The sequence below is a fragment of the Dromiciops gliroides genome, chromosome 3, assembly GCF_019393635.1.
Source record: "Dromiciops gliroides isolate mDroGli1 chromosome 3, mDroGli1.pri, whole genome shotgun sequence".
Taxonomy (NCBI): Eukaryota; Metazoa; Chordata; class Mammalia; order Microbiotheria; family Microbiotheriidae; genus Dromiciops; species Dromiciops gliroides.
Window position 1 is genome coordinate 145,891,523 of NC_057863.1, and position 24,346 is coordinate 145,915,868.

Genomic DNA, 24,346 nt, shown 5'->3' on the forward strand with positions numbered 1-24,346 from the left:
ATAACATCATATCATCTGCAAAGAGTGACAGTTTTGTTTTCTCCTTCTTGTCTATTCTAATTACTTTAATTCCCTTTTCTTCTCTTATTGTTAAAGCTAGCATTTCTCATACAATATTAAATAATAGAGGGGATAATGGGCATTCCTTTTTCACTCCTGATCTTATTGGGAATGCCTCTAAATTATCACCATCACATATAATGTTTGCTGAAGGTTTTAGGTAGATACTGTTGTTGTTGTTTTTTAAATGAAGGCTTCACCTATTCCTATGTTCTCTAGTGTTTTTGTTGTTGTTGTTGTTGTTGTTGTTTTTAGGAACAAGTGCTGTATTTGGACAAAAGCTTTCTCTGCATCTATTGATATAATCATATGATTTTGTTTGGTTTTCTTGTTGATGTGGTTGATTATGTTGATAGTTTTCCACATGCTGAACCAGCCCTGCATTCCTGGTATAAATTCCATATTAGGGAAATTGGTCTATAATTTTCTTTCTCTCTTTTGGCTCTGCTGAGTTTTGGTATCAACACTATATTTGTGTCATAAAAGGAATTTTAATAGAACTCCTTCACCTATTTTTCCAATTAATTTGTAGAGTATAGGAATTAATTGTTCTTTAAATTTTTGGTACAATTCACTTGTAAACCCATCTGGCCCTGGAGATTTTTTCTGAGGTAGTTCATTGATGGCTTGTTCAATTTCTTTTTCTGATATGGGCTTATTTAAGGGTTTTATTTCCCCTTCAGTTAACCTGGGCAATTTGTATTTTTGTAAATATTTATCCATTTCAATTTGATTGTCAAAATTATTGGCATACATTTAGATAAAATAGCTTCTAATTATTGCTTTAATTTCCATTTAATTTGTGTTGAAAATACCCCTTTCATTTCTGATACTGGTAATTTGGTTTTCTTCTTTCTCTCTTTTATAATCAAATTAACCAAAATTTTATCCATTTTATTGTGCTTTTTTCATTAAACCAGCTCTTAGTTTTATTGATTAATTACATAGTTTTCTTGCTTTCAGTTTCATTAATTTCAACTTCTATTTTCAGTATTTCTAATTAAGTATTTAATTGGGGATTTTTAATTTGTTCTTTTTCTAGCTTTTGTAATTGCATGCCCAATTCATTGATCTCTTTCTCTTTTTTATTCATGTAAGAATTTAGAGATGTAAAATGTCCCCTAAGCCCTGCTTTGTCTGCACCCAATAGGTCCTGGTATGTTGTCTCATTATTGTCATTCTTGTGGGTGAAGTTATTGATTATTTCTATTGTTTGTCGTTTGACCCACTCATTCTACAGAATGGAATTATTTAGTTTCCAATTAATTTTTAGTCTACCTTTCAATGACTCCTTGTTACATGTAATTTTTATTGCACCATGATCTGAGAAGGATGCATTTACTCTTTCTGAATTTCTACATTTGACTATAAGGTTTTTGTACCCTGATACATGGTTATTTTTTTTAAATAAAATTATTTTATTATTTTGCAGTTACATGTAGAGATAGTTTTCAACATTTGTTTATATAAGATTTCCAATTTCAAATGTTTCTCCTTCCCTCCCCTCCCCTAGAAAGCAGGTAATCTGATATATGTTTTATATATATATAGAGAGAGAGAGACACACACACACACACATATATTATATGTATGTATGCATATGTGTGTGTCTATATATATATATATATATATATATATATATATATATATATATATATATATATATAACATTAAGCATATTTCTGCATTAGTTATGTTATAAGAGAAGAATCAGAGCAAAAAGGAAAAACCTCAAAAAGAAAAACAACAGCAGCAAAAACAAAAAAAATATTATGGTCCAATCAGCATCCATATTCCACAGTTCCTCTTTGTTTTCCTGGATTTGAAGAGTGTTTTCCATCATGAGTCCTTTGGAATTTTCTTGTACTGTTGGATTGGTAAGAAGAATCTAGTCTATTATGGTTGATCAACACATAATGTTGATAATACTGTGTATAATGTTCTTCTGGTTCTGCTCATCTCACTCATCAGTTCATGCAAGTCTTTCCAGGTTTCTCTGACTTCATCCTGCTCATCGTTTCTTACACCATATTAGAATTCCATTATATTCATATACCATAACTTGTTCAGCCATTCCCCAATTGATGGGCAACCCCTCAATTTCCAATTCCTTGCCACCACAAAAAAGAGCAGCTATAAATATTTTTGTACATGTGGGTCCTTTCCCCCTTTTTATGATCTCTTTGGGAAAAAGACCCAAAAGTGGTATTGCTGGGTCACAGGGTATGCACAGCTCTTTAACTCTTTGGGCATAATTCCAAATTGCTCTCCAGAATGGTTGGATCAGTTCACAATTCCACCAACAATGCATTAGTATTCCAATTTTTCCACACCTTCTCCAACACTTGTTATTTTCCTTTTTTTGTGATATTAGCCAATCTGATAGGTGTCAGGTGGTAGCTCAGAGTTGTTTTAATTAGTATCTCTCTAATCAATAGTGATTTAGAGCATTTTTTCATATGGCAATAGATACCTTTGATTTCTTCATCAGAAAACTGCCTGTTCATATCCTTTGACCATATCTCAATTGCAAAATGACTTGCATTCCTATAAATTTGATTTAGTTCTCTATATATTTTAGAAATGAGTCCTTTATCAGAAGTACTGGCCATAAAAATTGTTTTCCAACTTTCTGCCTCCCTTCTAATTTTGGATGCATTGCTTCTGTTTGTACAAAACCTTTTTAATTTAATGTAATCAAAATCATGCATTTTGCATTTCATAATATACTCTATCTCTTGTTTCATCATAAACTCTTCTCCTTTCCAAAGATCTGAAAGGTAAATGATTCCTTCCTCTCCTAATTTACCTATGGTATCACCTCATATGTCTAAATCATTTTTGTCTAAATATTTTAGTATAAGGTGTAAGATGTTGGTCTATGTTTAATTTCTGCCATACTATCTTCCAGTTTTCCCAGCAGTTTTTTGTCAAATACTGAATTCCTTTCCCAGAAGATGGAGTCTTTTGGTTTATCAAACAGTACATTACTAAAGTCATTTACTACCATGTCTCTTGTGCCTAGGCTATTCCATTGATCCTCCACTCTATTTCTTAGCCAGTACCAGATAGTTTTGATGACTGCCTCTTTATAGTAGAGCTTCAGATTTGGTACAGCTAACCCACCTTCCTGTGCATTTTTTTCATTATTTCCCTTGATATTCTTGACTTTTTGTTTTTCCAAATGAATTTTGTTATTATTTTTCTAGCTCTATAAAATAATTTTTAGGCAGTCTGATTGGTATGGCACTGAATAAGTAAATTAGTAGAATTATCATTTTTATTATATTCACTTGGCCTATCCATTAGCAGTTGATATCTTTCAAATTATTTAGATCTGATATGATTTGTGTGAAAAGTGTTTTGTAATTGTGTTCATAGATTTCCTGGGTCAATTTTTGAATATGTGCCATATACTGCTGTGAAAAAGGTATATTCCTTTCTATTCCCATTCAATTTACTCCAGGCATCTATCATATCTAACTTTTCTTTCATTCTATTCACCTCATTAACTTCTTTCTTATTTGGTTTGTGGCTAGATTTATCTATTTTGGAGAGGGGAAGATTCAGATCCCCCACTAGGATCATTTTGTTGTCTATTTCCTCTTGTAATTCATTTAACTTCTCCTCTAAGAATTTAGATGCTATACCACTTAACAGATACATGTGTAGTATTGATATCACTTCATTATCTATTGTATCTTTTAGCAAGATGTAGTTTCCTTCCTTATCTCTTTTAATTAGATCTACTTTTGCCTTTGCTTTTTCTGAGGTAAAGATTGCTACCCCTGCTTTTTTTACTTCAGCTGAAGCATAATATATTCTGCTTCAACCTTTTACCTTTATTCTGTGTGTATCTCTCTGCTTCAAATGTGTTTCTTATAAACAGCATATTGTAAGATTCTGTTTTTTAATCCACTCTGCTATTCACTTATATATATTTTCTTTTTTTCAGGGCAATGAGGGATAAGTGACTTGCCCAGGGTCACACAGCTAGTATGTGTCAAGTGTCTGAGACTGGATTTGAACTCACGTCCTCCTGAATCCAGGGCCAGTGCTCTATCCACTGTGCAACCTAGCTGCCCCTTATTGGCTTCTATTTTATTGTAGAGTTCATCCCATTCACATTCATATTTATTATTACTAACTAACTGTTTCCCTCCATCATATTTATCCCCTTTGTACTTTTTTCCCTTCTTTCACCCTATTCCTCCTCACCAGCATTTTGCTTCTGACCCCTATGTCCCCCAACCTGACCTCCCTTTTATCAGCCCCCTTCCCTTTTCTTTACCCTTGTCTCCCCTGCTTCTGCCCTCTCTTCTATCACTGACCCTCTTTTCTCCTTACCCTTTTACTTCCCTAAAGAATAAAATAAATTTCTTCATCCCAATGAGCATATGTTATTCCCTCTTTGAACCAAATCTGATGAGAGTATGTCTGAAATAATGCTCACCCTTCCCTTATTTCCCTTTATTGTAATAGGTTTTTGTGCTTCTTCATGTGATGTAATTAACCCCATTCCACCTCCCCTTTCCTCTTCTCCCTATATACTACTTATTTTCACCCCTTACTTTACTTTATACCCTCTATGTATACTCCTTCAGTCTGCCCAAATAGAGATATAGTTCTCAAGAGTTATACATATTATTTTCCCATGTAGGGATGTACACAGTTTAACCTTACTGAATAAATTTTTTCCTCCCTGTTTACCTTTTTATACTTCTCTTGAGTCTTGTATGTTAAGATCAAATTTTCTATTAAGTTCTGGTCTTTTCATCAGGAAACCTTGAAAGTCCCCTATTTCATTGAATGTCACTCTTTTCCTTTGAAAGGGAATGATCAGTTTTGCTGTGTAATAGATTCTTAGCTGAAATCCAAGTTCCTTTGCCTTCTGGAATACCATATTCTGAACCTTGGGATCCTTTAATTTTGAAGCTGCCAGGTTCTGTGCAATCTTGACTTTGGCTCCATGATATTTAAATTGCTTCTCTCTGGCTGCTTGGAGTATTTTCTCCTTCACCTGATAATTCTGCAATTTGGACACAATAATCCTTGGAGTTTTCCTTTTGGCAATAATTCCTTTTTTCATAATTTTCTTGTGTTGATTTCATTTCACTCCCCATTTTTCTTCTACCTCTCTCAATTGATTTTTAAATCCTTTTTGAGCTGTTCCAAGAAGGTTTTTTAGGTCTTGAGACCAATTTATTATCCCTCTTGAGGCAATTTGAGAGTATTTTCCTCACCTGTGTTTGTGTTTTGCTCTTCCCTGTCAACAGAGAAGCTGTCAATCATAAGAGGCCTTTTCTGTTTCTTCCTCATATTTTGGCTTACTTTTTTTAAGTTGAGGTCTGCTCCTGGGGCCCCAGGGTAACTATTTCAAGCTAGTTGTTCTGGGGGATGGGGGTGTGTGTCACTGGCTTTCTACTCTGAGGCCTCTATGGCTTGTGGATTCCTCATAGCCCTGGGCTTATTCCCTGTGTTTGCTCCAGGTCCTGTGATGGCCTGGCCCAGTCACATCTGTCCCATGGGTGGCCCTCCATCTGGTAGCCTTCCCTATCAGCTGGTGCTGGTGGATCTCAAAACTGGCCCGCTGTGCCACTAGATTGCTGAGCCAGGATCAAGGGGCCTCAGTTGCTCTTGTGTGGCCAAGAGCTTCCTGCTGAATTGCCAAGAACCCCTCTGTGCTGTGCTGTGCTGTGCTGAGCTCTGATAAGGTCCCCTTTTGTTTGAGTGAGACTAACCTTTCCTGAAGTCTTCTAAATTATCTCATGTTGGAAGATTGTGTCTCTCTGTCTTTTTCTAGGTTCTGTATTTTCAGTATCTGTTTAGAGGCTTGATTTAATGTTCTTTTTGAGGGAAACTGCAGGAGAGTTCAGGCAACTTGCTGGCTCTGCCTCCAAAGACATTCTTTAAAAAAAAGAAAAAAAAAAACATTTCATTCATTCCCATGATAAATACTGTAGAGATCCTATTGAATCCTTAGTTAGAAATATTTATTTTCTTGATATTCGTTTAAGTAAATGGATTTAAGTGAAAATATAGAGGTGGTGATGATGTTGCTAATGGTGACATAGTTTAGATAATGATGATAAAAGCTGAATAAAAAATCAACTTGATTTAAAGATAATAAGATGATAGTTAATGGACAGCCAAATTTTTAACATTCACCCTTGTGCATGTTATGCCAAAATTTCCATTTTTTAATTCATAATGAGACTTTTAAGTAAAAATAATTCCTCATCATAAGTAAAGGGATTTGTTCCAAGATAAGAATCTTTCCACCCTCAAGCAATCAAATTAAAATATAGAGTTCTTCTCTGGAAAGTCAAAAGTGAGATAAAGAGCATATCTAGTGATTATTTTGAAAATTGTATATTTATCTTTCAGTTAAATATTAATAAGCTATTTACACGTTTGAAGTCTTGTTAAATTGTGTTTCACAGGAAAAAGTAGAATGTTTATAAGTTCCTAAGGTGCAACAAGAAATTATTAGTGTTGGCAATATTTCAACACATCCTAGGTTTATATTCAGGGCCAACTAATCAAAGAGATTTTTAACACCATAAAACAACTCTTTTCAGAGTAGGAAATAGAAATATATTTTGAGGGAAAATATACTCTCACACAGTAAAACAACTGATAAAATTAGGTATAGCACTATTCCCTGGTCCAAGTATTAGAACATGTAAAAAATGCCCACTTTAAAGAATTTCAAAAGGAGATTGTTAACTTTTATTTGGTAGTTACTACTTTCTCTTATTTTCTATATTTTCTTTTAAATAGCAAACATATTTCATTTTAATTTTAATTGTAAGCACTGTACTATGTTTGGAAACTTAACTATACATAATCATAAAGATTCCTTTAGCTTTTAGCACATATTATTTAATAGATACTTAGTTTTTTAGGAATTGTCTATGTACCTCAGTACCTATATGGAAACAATTTATTCATCTTAATGTGATAAGAGTATGAGGTTATTGGATGTCAAGTCCAAAATAGCAGTCAAGAAGGAATGACAATATCAACTATGAAATAAACCTTTAAATGATAAGAGGTTTGGATGAGATTTCATTATACTGGAGGCTTCCCCCAAATCAAAGAATATGTAATTGATTAATAGGATGGCTTTGTAATTATGACTTGGTTCTTTAGTGTTTTGAAAATCATTAGTTTTGCTGTGAGACAATGATGAATCTACTCTGCAAAAAATAATAATCATATTGGATTGACTTGAGGATTCAGTAATGTTTTTTTCCTCATTCTAACTCCTTAACATTTTTTTTATATTGTTAGAATTTTGTCTTTCATTCATATCTTCCTTAAAGAAATAGTTTCTGATAACCTGCTTTGTAGGAAGAATCAAGATACTCTTAGTGCTGAAATAAATGAATGAAAGAAATGAAGGGAGGGAGGGAAGATGAAAAAGAGGAAGGAAAGAAGGAACAAAGGAAGGGAGGGAGGGAAAAAGGAATATTTATTCTTTATATGCTTGTGCAGAGTCATTTTGACTCACTGAAAGAATGTAAACTCTGAGAATACAGGTGGTGTCCTTGAGAATAGGGATGCTGTTGCTATTTTTTTTTCTTTGTATCACTGGTAACTAGTATGTTACCTTAAACATAGTAAATATGATTCTCAAAATCAAATAGGAGTAATAAAGGGAAAATAAGTTTAAAAAATAAAGGAAAAAATCATGAAAAGATAATTAACAGCTTAACAGAGGAGGCAAAAAAATATTGAAGAAAATATCACTTTAAAAACTAGAATTGGGGACAGCTTGTTGGTGCAGTGGATAAAGCACAATCCCTGGATTCAGGAGGACCAGAGTTCAAATCTGGTCTCAGACACTTGACACTTACTAGCTGTGTGACTGTGTGTAAGTCACTTAACCCTTATTGCCCTGCAAAAAAAAAAATAATAAAAAACAAACTAGAATTGGCCAAACTGAGGTACACAGATTCACCGATGAAAATAACACCTGAAAAAGCAGAACTGACCAAATAGAAAAAAAAATAAGTAGAAAAGATTTTACAGCTAAGATGTTAAGAGAACAGAGGCCTTGGAATATGGTATTCCAGAAGGTAAAAGAGTTGGAATTAAAACTAAGAATACCCTATGTAACAAAACTGAATATAATACTTCAAAAGACAACAAAATGTGTAATTAATGAGACTTTCAAACATTCCTAAGAAAAAGACAAGAACTGAATAGAAAATTTCACTTTCAGATACAAAATTCAAGAGAAAAATAAAAGGATAAACATAAAAGAGAAATTATAAGGGACTAAGGGTAAAATGTCTACCTTCCTATATGGGAAAATGATACATGTACCCTCTTAGAATGTATCATTATTTGAGCAATTAGAAGAAGTCTACAGAGAAAGAGGGTGTGGGTTTGAGTTTATTATGGTGGGATGATGTAAATAAAAAAGATAGGCAAGAAAGAGGAATGTCTCAAGAGAGGTAGAATTGGAAAAATATCTCAAATAAAAGGTGTACTTTTACATTTGAAAGAAAAATGGCGTGGGACAGGCAAAGCTTGAAATGTTGCATTTGTGCAAGTGTGCCAGCACAGACACATGTTCATTTCATGATAGAAATCTATCTTACCAGGGAAATAGATGGGAAAGATTAAAGAAAAAAGTGTGGAGTGGTGATAAAATCAAGTGCAAATAAAAGAGAGCAAAACAGACCTTAGAGGAGGTTGAAGATAAAAAGAAAGAAGGATAAATAGAAAAAAAAATAAGATGGAGGGATAGGCACAATAAGTATTCATAACTGTGAGTGTGAAAGGAATGAATTACCCCATAAAACAGAATCAGAAAGCATAACAGATTAGAAACCAGAATCCAGCAATATTTTGCTTACTAGAAAACACTTGAAACAGAGCAAAACACATGGAGTTAAAATTAAGATCTGGAGAACAATGTATTATAATTTAACTTAAGTAGAAAAGAAGGCAGTGGTAGTAATCATGATGTCAGACAAAAGAAAAGCAAAAATAGGCATAAAAGGAATAAACAAGGATTCTATATGTTGGTACAAACTAAATAAAAGGAAAATGTTTGGAGAAAGGTATAAGCAGATGGGGTTTGAGGAAAGGCATCATTCACTGCTCATGTTTAACTTCGGGGGGGGGGACCCAAATTTATATTTTAAGAGGTGGAGGCAAGGAAGGAATATATTCCAGCTATGACAGAAAACAAGCAAACATGGAGATGGAAGATGGAGTTCTTTTTGTAAGGGACAGCAAGAAGAGAAATTTAGCATAGAATGAGTTAAAGGCAGTAATCTAAAATGAGGCAAATTAGAGATAGGTTGTAAAACTCTTGAAATGCCAAAAAGTGGAGTTTGCATTTGACCCAAAAGGGAATACAGAACTTTGTAAAAATGTTTTACAACATATCTCTCTGTGTCTGTATTTATATGTTTATGTATGTATATGTATATATATATATATATAAATATACACACACACAGATAGAGAGAGAGATTTTGTGAATGAGCTACATTTATTGTTTTTATTTTCATATTGATGTTGTTAATACTTCATTCTCAAAGAAGATCAATGACTATATGAAGGGAATGTCTTGACTTGCTGGTGATTGAATGAGGCAGAGCTTCATGAATCATCACTGTCACTCACTCTTCCAGAGGCATCAATGTCCAATGGCAAGACAAAACGCTAGACTGGTGATGGCCTGGGATACAGTGAGTGATGTTGGCCTTTCTAAATTAAGGTCTTTTCCAGGTCTCGGTTTGTCTGAGACAATACCCATTCGATGACTAAGGGCTGAGTATAACAAAATATGCCCCTACTATCACAAAAAATAACAATAGTCAGGGAGGGGGAAACCCTCAGATTTTCTGGAAAGAACAGAAAATGATTGCTATTTACAGTCATTCCATGTCACCGAGCCTCAACAATAAGGGGTATTATTGTGCATTCAGTGAAGGGGCTTAAAAAATCCTAAATCCCATATTCACTAGATAAAAAGCCAACACTTCATTATATTCTTTAAAGAATTATAGGACAGCTAGGAGGCATAGTGGATAAAGCACTGACCTTGTAATCAGGAAGATATGAGTTCAAAATCTCACCTCAGATACTTACTACTTGTGTCACCCTGGGAGTTAAGTCCAATTTTCACAAGATTCTGGGGCCATCTTTAGTTTTCCAGTTGTCCTGATATATATCTTGTCACTGGACCCAGATGGCTCTGGAGGAGAGAGTGAGGCTGGTGACACAGTCCTCCTTCACTTAAATCTTTTTTTTTTAATTTTTTTTTTTGGTGAGGCAATTGGGGTTAAGTGACTTGCCCAGGGTCACACAGCTGGTAAGTGTCAAGGGTCTGAGGCCGGATTTGACCTCAGGTCCTCCTGAATCCAGGGGCAGTGTTCTATCCACTGTGCCACCTAGCTGCCCCCTCCTTCACTTAAATCTAATCTCCTTCAAGTCATGACATCTTTTTCCAATGTCATGGTCCTCTTCAAGAATGAAAGATAAACAGCATCTACAATAAATAATTGGTATCTAAACACTTTGCCACTAAGAAATAAGTTTCAGTGAAACATAATCATGTAGCCTATTAGTGATGTTTTACAGATTTACTGAATGTGAGAGAATTAATGGTGCATCAAGAATTTTATTTGTGATTAAAAAATAATCCATAATTAGACATTGTCAATTATATTTCTTGATGTTGCCTTGCATAACCTTGTGAATCATTATTAGTAGCTTAGAATTTATTTGACTAAGAAACAGATGCTTAAAAATCTGGAAAAATTGAAACTGTTTTATTGACCTGACAATTTGCAAATTGCTGAATTTTGCAACTAGAATATTAATAGTTTGTACCAAGTATGAAATTACAGCAACCAAAATAGTAAGTAAAGCCAATAACTGGGTTAAAATCCCTTAAAATATGTAGTGTAAAATGTGACATCTTTTCAAAACAAAAAGATGGTGTCAAAATTTTTGTGTTTTTAATACTTATGGACTTTTATATGCTTTAAAAACTAAAATTGGCAGCTTTAGGGGTTGTAATTATATCCATTTAAACTTTGTTTATCAAAAGGAGAGCATCTTTGGGGAGGGGGAAACACCTCAGGATATTATCTGTGATCAGTTCACTTAAGTTAGTACGAGACAATGACCAGAAATTTGTTTTTATCTTTATTTATAATTTATTAATTGCATTTATTACCTAATGAAATATATTCACAAATCTTATATTTAATAAGTTGTATTATCTAAGAAACAGCCTTGTATAATTGCTGGACCTCTATCCTAAGAGTAATATTTGAATTCAAGTCTTGCTTCTGATACATACCAGCTATATGACCATGAGTCATAAGTTATTCAGACAAATAAGACTATACATCAGAAGAGTTGCAGTAATGGACTGGTAAGGGTAGTGAGCTCAATAGGAAGAGAAATAGCATATGAAAACAAACAAACAAACAGACCATATCCATGAAAAAAAAACATTAAAAATTTCAACATAATTTGAGATATGTACCTGATACGTTGCCTAGGTGGGGTGAGCAGGACTATGGTGAACTTCACTAGTTAACATTCATATTAAACTCTCACTCCTCAACCTGCTAGTTGATTAAGTACATTATTTATTTTCAATCCATTTCTAAGTTGAGAGGAATATTCTTACATTTCCTCAAACAACAATATAAATGTACATTTTTTCTTAGTGAAATCACTTTTTAGCTGACCGTAGTTTAATAGATATTATTTATTAAACATCAGATATATTTTCCTGTAAAATTTCAGTTGTATCTGTCAGTCAGCCTGAATCTGACTCTCTTTCCATACATATATACATGAAATTATATATGTATATATATTTATAACATAATTTCTTGCCTTACATACACAATAATGTAATTTTATTGACTACAATATTGTGCCACATAATAAATTATAAGTAATAATTTATATTAGTTTTGAGAAAGATAAATTCTAATAATCAGCTGTACCTCCTAAATTTCCCACAGCCTATATTTTTCAATAATTTACTTTCCCAGAATGGTGGTTAAATTCACTTTCCAAAAAATCTTTTCATGATTTTTCTTCACAAAAGAAAACAATTGATTTACTTCTCTCAGGAAATATGTGTCTAAACTTCTTCTTGACAGATAAATCACTTACTCTTCTAGGGAAAACAAAAATCTAGTCCATTTTCTGCATGTTCAAAGCATAATCCTATGGCCATAATAGCTGATAGATTTATTTTAGGATAATAGTGATTCTTCAGTCTTCACACAAATTATTCACAGATAATAATTAAACCATAGATACATGATAGTCTATTGCCTCTTATGGTGAGTAACAGTATTGATAGTTTCTATAGGAGGAACTTTTGAAGTTTGAACTATGTATTAACTATATTTCATACACAATTTTAAGTCAGTGCTTTTGGATTCCATCCACTGTTTTATGCCTCCCTCTTACTTACCTGTCACCCTTTTCCTGCTCATAAGTGTTTTACTTCTGATCATTGACTTCCCCAAGATACCCTCCTTTTTATCAGTACCCCTCCTCTTTCTATTGTTCCCTTTTTTTAACTTCCCTATAGGGCAAGATAGATTCTTATATTCAACTGAGTGTATGTTTTTCTCTCTTTGAGGCAATTTTTATGAGAAAAAGGTTTTAAACTTTGCCCACCATCCCATTACAGCTCCATTATAATAGCTTTTTTGTACCTCTTTTATGTGGAATAATTTACACCATTCCATCTTTCTCATCCCTCCAGTGCAATTTCTTTCTCACCCCTTTCTTTTTTTTGGGGGGGGGCAGTATTATTCCATCAATGTCATTTGATATTCACACCTTCTGTCTACATATACTCCTAATTGTTCTTCTAAGTAACAATGTTGTAAAGAGTTACTGATATTATTTTACTACATAAAAAATATAAACAATTTAAACTTATTGAATTTCTTATTTTTTTGTTCTTATTTCTTTTTTACCTTTTTAGGTTTCCCTTGAGTCTTGCAATTGGAGGTCACATTTTTTATTCAACTATGGCCTTTTAATTAGAAATACTTGAAGATCCTCTATTTTGTTGAATATCCATTTTCCCCCTGAAAGATTATATTCAATTTTGCTGGGTTGATGATTCTTGGGTTGCAAACCTAACCCCTTTGCCTTCCAGTATATCATAGTCCAAGCCCTCCCATTCTTTTATGTGGAAGCTGCCAAATCCTATGTAATCTTGATTGTACCTCCACAATATTTAAATTGTTTCTTTTTGGCTGTTTGCAATACTTTCTCCTTGATCTGTGAGTTGGGGAATTTGGCTATGATATTCCTGGGAGTTTTCATTTTGGGATCTCTTTCAACTGGTGATTAGTAGATTTTTTTTCCATTTCTATTTTGCTCCATGGTTCTAATATATCAGGACAGTTTTCTTTCATAATTTCGTCAAAGATATTGTCAAGGGTTTTATTTTTTTCTTTTGATTATGGCTTTTATGTAGTCCAAAAATTCTTGTGTTAACTTTCCTGGATCTATTTTCTAGTTCAGTTGTTTTTTTTTTGTTTGTTTGTTTTGGTTTTTGGTTTTTTTTTTGTGTGGGGGGGGCAATGAGGGTTAAATGACTTGCCCAGAGTCACACAGCTAGTAAGTGTCAAGTGTCTGGGGCCAGATTTGAAGTCAAGTCCTCCTGAATCTAGGGCCAGTGCTCTATCCACTGCACCACCTAGCTGCCCCTCAGTTGTTTTTTCTTTTTTTTCTTTTTCTTTTTTTTTTAAATGAGGCAATTGGGGTTAAGTGACTTGCCCAGGGTCACACAGCTAGTAAGTGTTAAGTGTATGAGGTCGGATTTGAACTCAGGTACTCCTGACTCCATGGTTGGTACTCTATCCACTGCGCCACCTAGCTGCCCCCTCAGTTGTTTTTTCAATAAGAAATTCACTTTTCTTTTTTTTTTTTTACTTTTAAAAATTTTGTTCTATCATATTTTAATATCTCATGGAGTCATAAATTTCCATTTGTTCAATTCTAATTTTTAAGGAATTATTTTCTTCATTGACCTTTTGTACTTTCTATTTGACTATTCCTGATTGTAGGGGAGTTTTTTTTTTCCTCAGTAATATTTTTTAAAACTTTTCCTATGCTATTTTATTTTATTTTATTTATTTTTTGCAGGGCAATGAGTGTTAAGTGACTTGCCCCCAGTCACACAGCTAGTAAGTGTCAAGTGTCTGAGGCCAGATTTGAACTCAGGTCCTCCTGAATTCAAGGCCGGAGGTTTATCCACTGTGCCACCAAGCTGCCCCTTTTCCTATACTATTTACACTTTTTTTCATGATTCTCTTACATCACTGTCATTTCTTTTCCATTTTTTCTTCTATTTCTCTAATTTGGTTTTTAAAGTCTGTTTTAAGCTCTTCCTGGAATCCATTTTTTGACTTGATAACATTATATATTTTTTTCTTTGAAACTTCAACTTTAGCCATTTTGCTACTATTGTCTTCTAAGTTTATCTGTTGATCCTCCCCTATTACCATAATAACTTTCTGTAGTAGAACATTTTGTTTGTTTGGCTCATTTCTATGCCTATTTTGTGACTTGGTGTTTTTATGTGGGAATTGGACTCTGGTCCTGCACTGTCCCAAGTTTTTGTCCTGGGGCTGTGGGTGTTACTGGTGGCTTTCACTGGGCTTCAGGGCTTAGCTGCTTACTTCCTTTGCAGGGTAATCTTCCCTTCTGACTTGTATTGGGGGTTGCATCCTCCCTGTTGGCCTTCCCTGGGTATGGAGTTTAGCTGCTGGCCTGTTCCAGAGGTAGAGCCTTGCTGCTAGGTTGCTATATTAACAGATTCTTTCTGTTTGCTGGCCCTGGAGGAGGGATCTTGTTGCTGGTCAGCCCCAGCAGTGTTAACCTGTGGCTAAATTGCTATATTGGCAAAATCTCTTTAATAACAGGCCCTGGAGGAGTAATTTTGTTGCAGATCTGCTGGAGGGTTGGGCCCCACTGCTTCTGGCTTGTTAAGAAAATAGAGTCTCTCTACTGGTAGATCCCTAGGTAGGGATCTCCATGTTGGCCAGCTTTCGGATGGTTCTTCACTGATGGTCAACAGCGGGGTCAAGGCTTACCTAGTTGCTTGTGCTATGGGTGGGGTTTCTGGGTTGGGGCATTGCTTTGCTGTCCAGACTGCCCCCTTGCCTAGTGGGCTGCTGGTTTGAAGGAGGTTGAGGCTTCATTGGTAGATTGCCCCAGGCTATAGGCCCCAGGTTGTAAGTCTGGGAAGACTGCAGCTACAGCTGCTTTTGGACCTGGCTCTCTTCCCACTCATGTAAGATAGATCTTTCCTACAGGGCTGCTAAGTTGCTTCCCTGATTATGGAATAATTCTGAGGCAGTTTTTTCCTTCTTTAGGAGGGGAAATTTGGGAGGGCTTCAGAGGGTTCCTTCTTAATTTGACCATCTTGGCACCAGAAGTTAGACAAATCATTTTCATAATTTTGAATGTTAATTGTCTTATCAGGAATGTGGTAAAATAGAGCAGGATAAGCTTTAAGGTCTTTGCACTATAAAACTGTAATCAATCCATTTCCTATTCTGTTTTGGTAGTTTTCTAGTAATTCATTTAGAGTTGATAAGCCTATAGTTTCCATAATCACACTTCTTTAACAACAAAAATTCAAAAAATAAGGACATTTACACATTCCCATTCCTGTGGTATTTCATAACGTCTCTAAAATTCTTCATAGATCAACAATCTTTTATAAAACTGTCTCATCTGCAGAGTCTTTCAGTATGTGTTCTTTGAGTCCTCTGAGACTGGTAACATAAACTTTTTTCCACAATTAAGTAACTAATCAATTTTACTAAACATGAAACATTTCAGTTGGCTTTCATTTATATCTTTTTAATATTGTAATTAAGATTTTAATCTGAAATTTTCTTTTAAATGTCAACTACATATGGTGTGCTAAATTTTATTTATGTGCATATATATGTGGATATATATCCACACACACACACACACACACGCATATATATGTAATCTGAGACATTATTGAAGAAATGCCTCTCACTTTACAATTGAAAATTCAGGGAGGAAATAAACTTCAAAGTAGAAAAATTCTCCAGTCAACTTCTATGGATGGAGTTTTTTTCTAAAGAAAGATGTTGGTTTTCCCCTCACAGCCCTATTACAGTTAAAGGAGGTAACCCATTCTTGAAAATAGTTAGACAAAAGTATGAGTTAAAGACTCCCGTACCCTTCCAGTTATCATGAAGTTACAAAATGATTGAATTTTATTTTGTTCAAAGTCAAGTGAAGTCTCACTTAGCTAAATATTGAGATCTATGAATCATTTGACATATCTGTAAAAAGAAAATGCTACCACTAATAATAATCAGTCATGCTAGTTTAATTATTGATAATTCACCATTTCTCTCTCTTCTATTTTTGATAATTTTAAAGATGGGTTCCATAATTAATGTATCAGGGGGATCCAAAATCATTCTATGTTATGACCATTATGCTATAAATGTTTCATGCTCCCTTTTCAACTTTTCTTGTTTCACTACAAAGATAGCTGCATTTCGTTGTCTTTTCAGGATGAAACATTTTCTAGTTATACAAATGACCATTTTTCATGGTTTTCAAACATTGTAAATATGTGTTCAATATTTGTTAAAGTAGAAATCTCTAATAGAAATCTGTTATATGTTTGAATGTCAACAGGTATTATTTGTTCTTCCTTTGTACAGTAAAGCTTATTGAGTTTCAAGTCACCAACCATACCAAACTCTGGATGGCCTCTTATGAAATGTTCTATGTCCTCTAGGTGAGGGTGGGTGCTCTTTCATCTCCTCAGTATTTCTTTTGCATGAACAATCAACCTACTACCTCAACTCTCCAGTTGACTGCTGGGATAGTACAGGATGTAATAACAAAAACAAGAGAAATTTAAGAGCTACATTATCCTCCAGACTGAGTTAAAAAGGTTCACACTTCCATACAATTGCTCTCTCAAATGTATTTATCAACATCAACTTAACGTCTGTTGAACTTTAATATATTTTTGATAAAATATCTAGAGCACATTTATAAAATACCTTTTCTAGGTTATATCTATCTGCATGATTAACTTTGAGAGGGGCTTACTATTAAAATTTCACCATAAATCTTAGTGGATTAATAATAAACCAGAAGGAATTTTATCTGGCCAGTTACCTTATCAAGTTGCCATGACAAGGTTTTTATCTGAGACATCATTTTCAATCTATAAAATCCTGAAAAGGTAATTCAAATGAAATTTTGACCATTTCAAATTATAGTGTCACTTTCTGTCTAGATTGCATTTTAGCCTTTTCAAAGTGTGAATGAAATATGAGGCACAGTTTGACAAATAATAATTCTAAATTTTTTTTAACATATTAAGAATTCCCTGCATTGCATCTAAAGAATCTATTATTTGTGGGAAATATCCTTTCAGTCTGGCTCATGTCACAAAGGCTGCTATCAGAGATGAGCCTCTTATTTTTCTGGGCAAGACAGGTGTAACTAGAACTCTTGAAGACATTATCATGTAGATTCTCTTTAAAGTAATGCTTGGGTTAAGTCCTGAAGTTGTACAATTGAATATAGTTCCTTTCCATTATTATCAAACAACTTTCTACCTCCATTTGGCATTCCATAACTCATAATCCCAAGTATCCAGTCTACTTTGGCAACATTTCCACAGAAAGGATGGAAAAGCCAATCAGGACTAAATCTGAAAAATACTATGTACAAATTTGTGTATTAAAGTCAGAATGAAATACATAAATTAATCAACATGACTTACATTTTATTTGAATGAAGAATTTCACAATATAGAAATAAACGATACATTCTAACATAAACAACAGCAGAGAAAGTGATAGGCCTCTCACCAGATAATAGCAGCATATATTCAGGGATATTATCCTCCTATAGTGTTAAGCCACACTGACATGACCTCTGCCTTATTGGCTTATTCTTCTCAAATATACACACACACAAATCTACTACAACAGGATATATTTTAAATCTAGGAAGAGTTCTATGAATAAGGCAAGATTAAGAATGGAAGGACAAAATAAAAATCTGGAACTGAGTAAGGAAATAATGAAGACTTCATCCTAGTTCTTGGTCATGTGTGACCATATTTTGAAGGAATAACACAATAGTGAAATCATTATTTGCATAATACATCTTTGCTATAATCTATGCCATTACTTTTCTTATCTTATTTTTTCATAGAATTGTATGAGACCTTATAATTGGCCTCATTCATACTTGACCCTTTTTTCCCCCAATGCATGTCTAATTATACCTCTATTAATGCAGATATTTTTTTCCAGACTTACAAATTATTGTCTTATCTCACAGGGCACCAAGAGATACATTGACTTTCCCAGGGCCAGATAGGCCAAAATGGGTCAGAAAAGAACATAAACTTAGGTATTCCTGAATTCAGGGGCCTAGCTGCATTTCTTCTACAATGCTGCTTCTCTAATCCATACTAAGATTTTTTCAAATATAATGTTTCTGTTTTTCTCTCTTGGCCATCATATTTCTCTTTGCCATCATAGGTTTTCAAAGGTTTCTTTTATGTCTTCAAATTATTTTCTCTGTAGAAAGATACTTTTTTCCCATTGGGCTTTTTTTCTGAATAAGCTTATTGTTTTCCCCTTTAGGTTTTTAAATTTGAATCAAAAAACCTTAAACTCCAAAACAATTTTTCATTAATCATATCTACCACTTTCTTCCACCAGTTGAAAATTTGTGACCTTGCTTCTATATTGGACATAAATAGGAACATATGTATTGTAAAGGTCTCTTTTAGTAGAATTAGAAATATACACCTTATTCACACACAAACAAATATATACATGCATATAATGTATACATGTATAGACAGATATAGCACACACAATATATGATGTGCTCATATATACATGTGTGTGCATGTATTGTATCACATGCACATACATATACATGTATATATGCATATACATATAAATGCATATACTTACACACATACATATGTATCAATCAAAGAATATAGATAGGAATTGATATTTTAGGATGGGTAGACAGATCAATGTCTCAAGTAGTTTATGGCACCAACTATACATACATTGGTAGACACTGGTATGTCTATCCATGCTAAGATCTCAATTCCTATCTCTATTTGTGTTTATATCTTTTCTTGCAAAAAAGATCTATCATGCCTTTCTACTGTGTTAATTTCCACTTTTCTCTTTAATATTCTCTTATAAGAGCAGCTAAGTGGCATAGTGGATAGAGTGCTTGACCTGAAATCAGGGAGACTCATCTTCTGGAGTTCAAATTTGGCCTCAGAGACTTATTAGCTATGTGAACTTGGGCAAGTTACTTATCTCTGTTCACACCAGTTCCTCATCTGTAAAAAGGACTAGAGAAGAAAATGGAATATTACTCCAGTATCTTTGCCAAGAAAACTATAAATGAAGTCATGAAGAGTTGGATATAAGTCAAATGATCAACAATATTCCCATATAATACTTTGTTTCCAATTTTCCCATTTACATTTGCCTTATTATCAGCTTTACTAACTTGCTTTATATATTTTAATTTCCCTACAACTCCTGTCATTTCCAAAGAGGTATCTTCTTCATTAGCTACATACAATTCAGCCCAGTCTTTATTATACCTTTTTTCACAAACATTGCCTCATACATAAAGATGCTTAATAAATTGATTATATGCTAAATTTTTCCATCCATCCATCCACCCATCTGCATATATATCTATATAAACATATATATGCATATTTGTATGTGAGTTAAGATATATGTGACATTTTAAATGGTCTGTATATATGCATATATATACATGCAGTATTGCACATATATAATGTGTATATATAAGATATGCATGCAATATGTATATGCTATATACAAATATGTATATATCTACCATATTTTATATATATATATACACACATTTCAGTATATTTATAAATACTACATATATTAAATATATTCATAGATAGCATATACATTTTATTTGCCTATGTTGTGCACCTACATATATTATATGCAGTATATATATATATATATATATATATATATATATATATATAATATGCAGTATTATGTTTGTATATACCCATATTATTTTGTGTTTGTATGACTGTGTGTATCTGTATATGTATATATACACAAAAACAGACACATGCATATCTTCTGAGAAGGTCTCTAAACTATAGAAAAAAATATGGAGCTGTGTTTCCCTTTTCCTTTTATATCTTTCCCCACAAGTATCATAGCAACAATCAAATAGAAGCTATGGATGAAACAAAAAAACAGACATGGTTTGAGTCTACTTTGGTTCTGAAGGGGTTTTTTTGTGTAGGCTGCATGTGAACAAGGCACAGACAAATCAAGCTTCTTTATTTGATCTATTTTAAGTCTTTGCTAACGTTTCACCCACTTTCAAAATTGTTCTCTAAGATACTAAAGGTGTAACATATTTTGCATAGCTATTTATGGTAATATTTTGGAAAAGCTATATGGTAACAATTTTGATATTGTTGGGCTGTAGCTAAATTGGCTTTTAACTCATTATTTTCAAAAGAAATGAAGAGGATTTTGACTATATTTCTTGTTTGAAAGTTAAAGACTGCTATTTTGTCTTTTCTTTTCTTTCTTTCTTTTTTTTTTTTTGGTGGGGAAATGAGGGTTCATTGACATGCCCGGGATTACACATCTAGTGTCAACTGTCTGAGGCTGGAATTTGAATTCAGGTCCTCCTGAATCCAGGGCTGGTACTTTATCCACTGTGACAACTAGCTGCTCTCCCCCAGCTATTTTGTCTTAAATTTTGTGTTCAGGCAGCTAGGTGGCGCAGTGGATAAAGCACCGGTCCTGGATTCAGGAGGACCTGAGTTCAAATCCGGCCTCAGACACTTGACACTTACTAGCTGTGTGACCCTGGGCAAGCCACTTAACCCTCATTGCCCTGCAAAAAAAAAAATTGTGTTCCCTCAGATAAATATTTGCAGGTTATTGTAATAGTCAAAACCTCTTCCATTATATTGTTCCCCCTCTTCATTTGATCTCTTGTTCAAAGAGGTCAAACTTAACCTATTGCAATTGTATGTTTATGACCAAACAAGAGATAGAGAATATTATGAAATGCGAAATGGATGATTTTGATTACATTAAATTAAAAAGGTTTTGTACAAACAGAAGCAATGCATCCAAAATTAGAAGGGAGACAGAAAGCTGGGAAACAGTTTTTATGGCCAGTACTTCTGATAAAGGCCTCATTTCTAAAATATATAGGGAACTAAATCAAATTTATAAGAATCCAAGTCATTCCCCAATTGAGAAATGGTCAAAGGATATGAAGAGGCAGTTTCCCTGATGAAGAAATCAATGCTATCTATTGCCAGATGAAAAAATGCTCTAAATCACTATTGATTAGAGAAATGCACATTAAAACAACTCTGAGCTACCACCTGACACCTATCAGATTGACTAATATGACAAAAAAGGAAAATAATAAATGTTGGAGAAGCTGTGGAAAAATTGGAACAGTAATGCATGGTTGGTGGAGCTGTGAACTGATCCAACCACTCTGCAAAGCAGATATGCCCAAAGGGCTATAAAGCTGGGCATACCCTTTGACTCAGTAATACCACCATGAGGTATGTATCTCAAAGAGATCATAAAAAAGGGAAAAGAACCCAAATGTACAAAAATATTTATAGCAGCTCTCTTTGTGGTGGCAAAGAATTGGGAATAAAGGGAATGCCCATTAATTGGGGAATGGCTAAACGTGTTGTGGTATGTGACTGTAATAGAATACTATTGTGGTATAAGAAATGATGAGCAAGAGGAGTTCAGAGAAACCTGGAAAGACTTACATGAAATAATGATGAGTGAGATGAACAGTACCAGGAGAACATTGTACACAGTAACAGCATCATTGTGTGATGACCAACCATGATAGACTTGGCTATTCTCAACAGTGCAATGATCCAAAACAATCTCGAAGCACTCATGATAGAAAATGTTCTCCACATCCAGAAAAAAAGTACTGTGGATCCGGAATGCAGATTGAACCATAGTGTTTCTACTTTTTGGTTGTTTTTTTTTTCTTTTTTTTGAGGTTTTTCCTTTTTGTTCTGATCTTCTTTCACAGTATGACTAATGCAGAAATGTGTTTAATGTTATTGTACATATACAACCTATATCAGATTGCTTTCTATCTTGGGGAGGGGGGAGAGAAGGGAGTGAGGATATAACTTTGGAATTAAAATTCCTATGAAAATAAATGTTGAAAGCTATTTTTTACACATAACTGGAAAATAATAAAATACTTTTATGATTAAAAAACAAAAACCAAACAAAAAATAGTGGTGGATCATTGGAATAGATTAAGTCCACAATTCAAAGTAGTAAATGAATATAGTAATTTAGTGTTTGATTAATCCAAATATCCAAGTTTTGAGTTTTTTCTTCTTTCTTGCTTTTTTTTTAATTTGAAAGTTTTATTCAAAAAACCAGGTGAAATAAGCCTTTAGAAACCATACTGATTGTTTATTGCCTCAGGGAGGGGCAGGGGAAGGATGGAAGGAGGGATAAAAATTAGAATTCAAAACTATAAATAAAAATATTTCTTATAAAAAATAAAATAAAATAAGGGAAAAAAAGTGTGACCATGGATAAAGATTCCTTTATCCCTATTGTACTTTGTGAAGGTCACTGGGTAGGGAAGGGGATGAACAAAGATGAAGGAATGGGACAGACAAAGGAGTTGTTATGGTCAGATATTGGTCAGTGGAGATGGCAGAAGATGTGAATTTTTTCTATTTCTATATATGTTAACCTTGGGTGGAATGGGGGGGGCATTCGTCTAGAGCCCCTCCTCTTGGCAATCTTGACTTTGTCTCCCAGAAGCCAAGACTTCCTGGCCTTCAGCCCTGCTCTGCCCCCTTCCTCCCCAAGGCAGTTACTCAACCCTGAGACCAGCTTTTTAATCAAACCTGGAAACACCTGGGAACCAGACTCAGAGGAGACAGAATAGGCTAACTGAGAATAGCTGTCCCAAAATGTTTGCCTACACCACACCCTAGGCCAGTCATGGTCATAGAATAGAGAAGAAGAGGAATTTGGTAACAGCACTTCCGGTTGTGGGAGGGTGACGGCAGGGGATCAGAGTTCCATGAAGTCATTAGGAAACTTAAATGCATTCAGTTGTTTTTCTATCAGTAGGCACTGAGACCAGGGCAGAAGACACAAAGAGATGAGGCTTTTCCATGTTACTACAAAATTTCACCCCAGTATCCTGAGATATGGAATCTTTGGATTCCATGGAATCTTTTTTGAAACTCTCCAGAGGTAAAAAAAAAAAAAGTATTTGAAGGGAAGGGTCCAGGGTCCTAGCTAGGGGAATTGGGGTCATGCCCCCTCAGACAATCCTATGACCCCTTGATTATTTCCAAGTTTTGGCCCAGTTCATTCCAGTTCTATTCAGCCCCAGTCTGCCCTGGGGACCAGATTACCCAAGAGGAGGAAGCAATGGGAGAAGCTGAAGGCCAAGTATCCCTTTCAATTAATGTCAGAGAAGAAGCCATCAGGAAGCAAGTCTCCAAGGTAGCTATCTCTCATGATATCAAAGCTGCCCAGGGTAGTCAGCCCATCAATTGGGGCATGGCTAAACAAGTTGTGGTATATAAATTTAATGGAATACTATTGTGCTGTAACAAACGATGAGCAGGAGGATTTCTGAGAAACCTGTAAGGGCTACTTTAATTGCCTAAATTTCTGGAATTAGAAATATACAAACACATCTCAGTGATCTTCATGCTAACACAAATTAATCTGATTATTTTTTAAAAATAAAAACCTATGATAAACTCAAACTTGAGAGAGAAAGAGGGTTTGAAAACTTACTAATTCATAGTAGTTAAAGATTACCGATATGGACAATTAAATATATAAGTATCAGGATTTTCAAAAGATTTTACTTAAAATTATGCATTATCCTTAAAAACATAACAATCAATAACCTGGGAAAGTTTTCCCTTTGGTAATCCAAAATGGAGTTGATATTGTCTATCTTCTCTCTTGAAGCCAAGAGTGCCTGAAGCCTGAAGAGACCCACAGAAATTCTATGACACAATTGAGGTCCAACAAGAACTGAGCTCTATTCTCTCTCCTTGAGAGATGCCTACACAAATATGATACCAGCTATGTTTAATAGCAAACAAAAAAACTGTGCCAGGCACTGG